Genomic DNA, 7,492 nt, shown 5'->3' with positions numbered 1-7,492 from the left:
ATCCAGGTGGAGATTTCCGCCAAACTAAAGAACAGGCAGGCGAAAAGGAAAACGCGAGTGGCAGGTAATCCACGTTAACAGGTTAATGGATCTATTTACTTTTTCATAAACTTCGCGGGTCCTGGAAATGCTGAGAAGCTGCTTACAGGACTTTAAGGGATTTCATTTCCTGAGAGCTGGTGAAGTTAATAGATCGATTAGTTGAGCCGGGTGAACGACACGGTAGATTTAAAGGTAGATTTTAATAATTAGTTGTTGAATCTACAAAATAGGCAAATTGGGGTTTTACTTTAGTGCCCAGCCTTAAGAATTGTTGTATCGATTTAAGCAATTTACTTTGTATTAATATTCCCCGAATAATTACTATTTCACTTCCCCTCCAAAAGTGAAATTTTATTTGTTTAAGCAATCAATTGAAGGCAAAACCTGTTGGCCCAGCTTGTACTCTCCCAAAGCGTCTTAAATCCAGTTAAAAGTTCCGCAATATATGTAATGCATTTTTTGAGCCAAAGCCTGTTGGTTAAACTGCTGACCGAAACGCCCCTCGATTTTTTAAGCCAGGCCCGATTCCACCTACAATCGGCATCTCGCTCGTACTTTCAGCTATCTGCTTATTTGATTGACTGACAGCAGATGCGGGAGTTGGGGGAGTTGATTGTGGGCCGCTCATTCAATGTATCCATGTGACTTTTGCTCCGCCACACCAACTCACAGACTCACAGACACCCAGACCCACACACTCGCACCGCAATAAAGCTGCCCCTCCCTTCGTCCTTTGGTCCTTTCGTCCTTTCGTAGGCATGACAAATGTCTGGGACATTTCGGCACACTTGTCAGGACTCAAAGCCCAAAGCCAATTCCCCCGGCACATCACAACACACAGAAAAAAGGAACTCGCACAAAACAGCATGAAAAGCAACACAAAATGGGGGAAAAAATAAAAAGGACTTTGTATACCCTTACCAAACGATCTATTTGAAAAGTTATATCGATAGGAGACAAATATAATATCGAAAAATGATATCATATTTTCTATAGTAAAAACTATAATAGTAACGATATAATAATTAATTATTATACGTTACAGTGATAATAAATAACTTTAAATATAATATTGAGATCGATATAAACGAATTTATTTCTAAATATTCTGTGTTATTTACCTCTAAATAAAGTATCTGTGTTTTTTGGATTTGCATGAATCAAACCTTGAGCTAGCTTAAATATAATGGAGTAATCTTTAAAATATATTAACGTAATAGCAGCTTTAAGTATCTGAAAATGTAAATTTAAAGTATATATTAATAGTGTAAGCCTGTCAAAATGTGACAATGGGAACCATTGAACTTTAGTTTCTTAAAACTTCACCATGGAGATGTAACCATTTCTCAGGGTATCGGAATACATGAAGTCAAAGAGTTTTCGCCTTGCCTTTTACTGCTTTTGCTACTTTTCTGATTCTTTCGCCTTTCACAATTTGTTTCTCTTTTTCCGGACTGTTTTTTGCCGTCTCCATTTCCTTGGCGGTTCCAGATTTTCGCATTCCATTTGATTGTCCCTGAGGAGAGTGGCAGAAAAGTTGCGACTTGTCGGCCGTTCTCTTTTGAAGTGACTTGTTTAAAAATTAAAACCCTATTTTTCACTAATTTGCCCAGGTATATATAGGTATAGGTATAGGTATTCGGCGGAAATCGATTAGGGCTTGAGTAGATGGATGGATTTTCTTAATAGCCATAACTTGGTAAAGCCATTTTCCCGCGTGTCATTTGGATCGTCATTACAGTCATTATCCCCGACTCCCTTTTGCAGTTTATTTTTATGCATTTTCCACGGCGTTTTCTTGCGAAGCGATGACGCTGCAAGCCGAAGGAGTCATTAGCCCGGGAAATATTGATGGCCGCCGTTGACTAGCCATATATCACAAATTACCAAAGCACCAGGGGTTAAATGGGCGCTGGGCTGGACTGACAATTTTAAGCCCCGGCAAAGGCGGAAGGCTAATTATTCAACGTCAATTGGCATAAATAATGCAGGAGAAAGTGGAACAGGAACCGAGCCGGGATCACAAGGACAATCGATGCCTGGCAGGACCCCTTAACCCCCTAACCCCCGTGCCCTCACTATTAACCCGTGACATAATTACGGCGATTGGCGTGGCGAGAGGTGCAAGAATATGCAGCTCACCCACTCAGCATTATTAATTCATTGCAAAGTCCATCAAAGGGATAACGAAGGATGCTGCAAGTTGGCCGCTGAACCACTGGGCGTGGCACAAGCCTTCAATGTGTGCGTAATTGATGTTAGAGCCATGCTGCCCCTGCCCCTGCCCCTGCCCCTGCCCCCGCATCATGATGATGATGCTGTTGATGATGATGATGATGCCGCCGCTGCTCCTTTCTGCATATTTTAGCTGCATGGCCAAAGTTTTGCGCTGAGCGGGATTGGATCTGACAGAAGGTCAAGAAAGACGGCCGAGGCCGTCCTCAGTGCTACACTGAGAGAAAGCTAATATCCCTAAGTGCCTTCAAATTGTAATTTTAAGGCAAATTCGAGGTAGTTCTACCATATTTGCTTTGGAAACTCACCTACTAATGAAATCTAAACAATCAATTTATATTACTTCAATTAAAAACTTAAGGGATTTCCAAAAATTAAAACATTCTTAAAGATCATTTTATTTAAAATTAATAATATAGCACAAATAAGAATATTTTGAAACTATTTTTTAACAAAACAGTTATCAAACAAAAACCGTTAAACATTTCCCTAAAGATAATAACAGATACATCATTTATTTTGTAATCTTTTAATAGATATTTTGTACCTCTCTTCGGGAACAATTGAATTTTCTTTTTAAAAAAATAAGGAGACAGATAAATTACTCAAAATAAAAATGTATACATTTTTAAAGTCATAAAAGTCCAATACAACGTAAATTAACTGTGTTATGACGAAATACTAACCTATTTTGGCCACCTAAATCGTTACAAGTATATTTGTAGTTCAATTTCAATAGCTTAGATATGGAATGTATACCATTTTTTAAGTGAAACCACACCTGCACACTCTTTTCCCCTCCCATTTTTTTACCGCCTCTGGGGAGTTTAAACGTCGGTGCACTTAGCGGCCGCCTCGACGAGTTGTTAAAAATTTTATTTCTAAAGTGCTGGAAAATTGCCGAGCGCCCACTTGAATCGGCCAAACGTCCCACCTCCCCCCGCCCCCCCACGCTCTAGCTGATTCCCAGCGAGAATTTTTGGCCATAACCCCGCACCCCGCACCCCGCCCGCCTTAACCCATCGCATGCCTGACCACAAAGAACTTTGCGCTCCAAAGTCGTTGCGGCAATCAAGTGATGGCGGCACTGGGGAAAATAGTAATAAAATTATACATTTATTATTAGCCTTGTTAAAAAAATATAGAAAATATAGACAGCTGCCTGGGAGTCTTAATATAGCTTATAGGTTTTTTTTAAAATTAAATATGTATAGATTTAATAAATTAATTAATTTTTTTTTTGCCTTTTATTTTTTATTTTTGCTTCTGAATGCACAACATTTAAAGAGTGTTGCGTTAAAATATTGGATTGATCAGAGTAAAACTTCCGAAGTTATGGGCAGTTGAACGTAGGTAAGTTAGCTCGTTTTATATTCGATTTTTGGGTGTCCAAAACTTTAAATCGCTCTCCTGAAAAGTTGCAATTTCAAAGTCGGTGCCCCTCATAACTTCAAAACTCCTGCATTTTTAAACACTATTTCTGTGCATATTTTACAAAGTAACGCTGTCGAGTTTTTTTTTTGTTCATAATTTTGATTTTACAATGACAAATTAGCCGATTATTTCCCAAAAAATTGTGTTTTTCACTTCAAAGTCTTCGAAAAATTCAAAAATTGGAATTAAAAAAAAAAACTCGACAGCGTTACCTGTGGCAAACTATTATCTAACGAATGAACTTGGATTTTTTGATATCAGATGATCAAGCACCGAGTTATGAGGAGCACCGCAATTCTACTTTTTTTCGAGACAAGTCTGGACAAAAGCTACCATTGCCATATTTTTGAATATTTCTTTGTAAAAATGTGATAAGACATTCTTCGAATGTCATACTTTAATGTCCCATTCGTTGAGTAAATACATTTTAACTGTGTCGTCAGGAAAAAAAATCACAAAAACATGGCTTTTTTCATATTATTTGACCTTACCCCCTTAATCATAATTCCATTGTTAACCATTGAAAAAGTAAATTAAAGTACTAACATATCCTTAGTTATATTCAGAGTATTAACCTTATTCATACCCTGAATGCGATTTAAATAACGCTTTTTTGCGTTTATTTTCAATAAGTTACCAAGCATGAATATTCACGTTTTTGGTTAACGTCTTTTCCCCGAGTGCGTAGTGATTTGGATTGCTTCTGGCCAGGTCTGGATCGGGATGTGGGCCCTGGCTGGAGGATCTGGATGGGTGGCCATGTGGCTGGTTGGATGTGCAGCCGCATCAGGAGCAGTTCGGTTTCGTTTCGTCCTGGGCTGCGCTTGACTTTCGTTTTCCCTTTTGGCTTTCGCTTCACCGAACTTTGGGATTTGCGATGTGTGTGTAGGTGGCTGGTGTGGCACATCGATTTCTTGGAGGAATGAGATCGAAACCGAATCAAAGGCTTTTTGATGCAGAAGAGGCGTAAGGAATTGTGGCCAAAAAGCTCCAATCTTCTTACTTTTATTAAAAACTTTGTGATTTTAATAAAAATATTTTTTTTATTTTATTTACTTCTTCATTACCCTTCTTAAGTAAATATATATTTTATATAGTCAGTCATTTTAGGAACTTGAATGAACTGAATGTTTTGCTAATAATAAGAATATAGTAATGAAATTATGTAAAAGTCTACTTTTAAATATTTTTTCACATCAGGTATTGGCACTTACATTTGTGAAATTTATAGAAATACTGTCAAATTTCAATAAATTCTGAGTAAATCACCCGAAAAGGTGATCTGGAGAATCGTGTAGTTCCAACGAAAGTCGATTGCCAACTGTGGGAAAAGGCAAGGCATCCCCTGCTGGTTTTACTTTCACTTTGCCAGCCAGTTTAGAGCAGTTTTGAGTGCTCGCTACGTTCATATTCATTTATCATTGATAAGAAACATAATCAAGGAAATGAATGAATGCCTGACTGGGCAAATGAATGAATGAGCGACTGCAGTGAGCCAGAGCGATGGACTGTGTTGTTGGGCGGGTTTTCCCTGGCTTTTCCCTGGCATTTCCCTGGTCTTTGCCCACCGACCCTCCTGTCCCCCTTCCCCCCCGTTTCCACGAAGTGAGTGCAGCGCTAAGCGCAGTTGACTTGCATCCCTGAGCTTGACTAACGCCATGTGGCAACTGTTTCCAAATCCCCCGCACATCATTCATCTCCATTTCGCAGCCATTCCGCGTTGCAGCAGCTCCACCGCATTTGCCCCCTGGTTTTCCCACTCTGTTTTTCCCGCTTTTTCCCCGCCATTCACAGCTTTTTCCACATTCCTGTGCGGTTTTTTGCTCCCCGCTCTTGCTCTTTTGTCAAAACCTTGACAAGGTCTGGGCCAGAATCTCGCCCAGCTTTAGGAACCGGGAGCGGGAAAGGGTGGAGAGGGGAGAGGGGAGGGGCTGGTGGACCACAGGATTCAGTTGATTGATCCTTATCACAGTTTTCACTTTCCTCTAATCCCATCGATTGCTCTTTTCCCGTCACTTTTCGAGTAGAGATGGCTGGACTTGCATTAGACAAATTAATACAAAAAATTAATAGGAATCGTCAGGAATTTTTACAAAAAAAAAACTAAGAAACTATAAGCTCCTTTCAACTAAATTAAAGCTTAAAGTAAATTAGGGCTAAGCTTGATCAAAAAACAAAGCATTGGGCTAGAATTTTAATCATATTTCTTATACATTATAAATTATTATAACCTAATGCTACAAGATAAGCATTTTAAGTTAGGGTACTTGTCTCTAATTATTACTTCATTAGCCAGAGCTATTAACACAAAATTAACTTAAAACAAGAAAGGAAAGCTAACTTCGGGCGGAACCGAAGTTGAAATACCCTTGCAGAATATTCTGCAAATTATATTCTCCAAAATTATTCATATGATGCATTCTTAATACTCATAAAAAATCCCAACTTCCTAACTTTAAAAACACCAAAGTTATGGCATTTCCAATCGTTCAGTTATGTTTATGGCAGCTATAGAATATAGTCGGCCGATCCTTATGAAATTTGATATGTCGGATTGATTGGGCAAAAATAAAACCCATAGAAAGTCCCAACTTCCTAACTTAACAAACACCAAAGTTATGGCATTTCCGATCAATCAGTTATATGGCAGCTATAAGATATAGTCGTCTGATCCTTATGAAATTTGGTAGGTCGGATTAATTGGCCAAATATATAACCCATAGAAAATCCCAACTTCCTAACTTAACAAACACCAAAGTTATGGCATTTCCGATCAATCAGTTATATAGCAGCTATAGGATATAGTCGGCCGATCCTTATGAAATTTGGTACGTCGGATTGATTGGCCAAATATAATACCCATAGAGAGTCCCAACTTCCTAACTTAACAAACAGCAGAGTTATGGCATTTCCGATCAATCAGTTATATGGCAGCTATAGGATATAGTCGGCCGATCCCGGCCGTTCCGACTTATATACTGCGTGCAAAGGAAAGAAGGGTGTGTGCAAAGTTTCAATTCGATATCTTTAAAACTGAGAGACTAGTTCGCGTAGAAACAGACAGACGGACAGACAGACGGACAGACGGACATGGCTATATCAACTCAGGAGGTGATCGTGATCAAGAATATATATACTTTATAGGGTCGGAGATGTCTCCTTCACTGCGTTGCACACTTTTGACCAAAATTATAATACCCTCTGCAAGGGTATAATGAGGGGCATTTCCATCGATTAACGATTAAGAACAGCGATATTTTATTGATTATTCTTGTGCTGCGTAAACTTGGCACCTGCAGCAACCTAAATTACCTGACCACGCCCACAATTATGCAATTGTGCCGCCCACAAAACGCGCAATTCAACGGCATGAGAGGGGAGGGGGACAAAAAAGGGCGGAACGGGGGCGGCGTGGTGGGTCACATGTGCCGCGAACTGGTTAAAAGTCAATTAGTCTAATTGCCCAAATGCAATGAATGTCAATTTTAATGAGGCCACTGCACAGGGACGACGGAAGAAGGACAGCGGTCCATTCCGGTCCTGTTTGTCAGCCCTTCGCAGCCCACTTGCCACTCTCTTTGACCTGTCAAAGGCGAACAAGGTGGTTCCCATCATCGCATCCACTCAAAATCATAACAAACAACATCAACGGCAACAGCAATAAACATAAAAAACCCAAGAAACAACGACCCAACTGCAGACATAAGCAGACTTAACTGAAAGAAAGCCGACTGTAAGTGAAAAGGACGGGAAACGGAATATACCCTTTAAGGAAATATAA

Source organism: Drosophila rhopaloa, unplaced genomic scaffold, assembly GCF_018152115.1.
Source record: "Drosophila rhopaloa isolate 14029-0021.01 unplaced genomic scaffold, ASM1815211v1 contig_3, whole genome shotgun sequence".
NCBI lineage: Eukaryota > Metazoa > Arthropoda > Insecta > Diptera > Drosophilidae > Drosophila > Drosophila rhopaloa.
The sequence above is the reverse complement of the archived record's forward strand: the minus strand, read 5'-3'. Positions refer to the sequence as shown.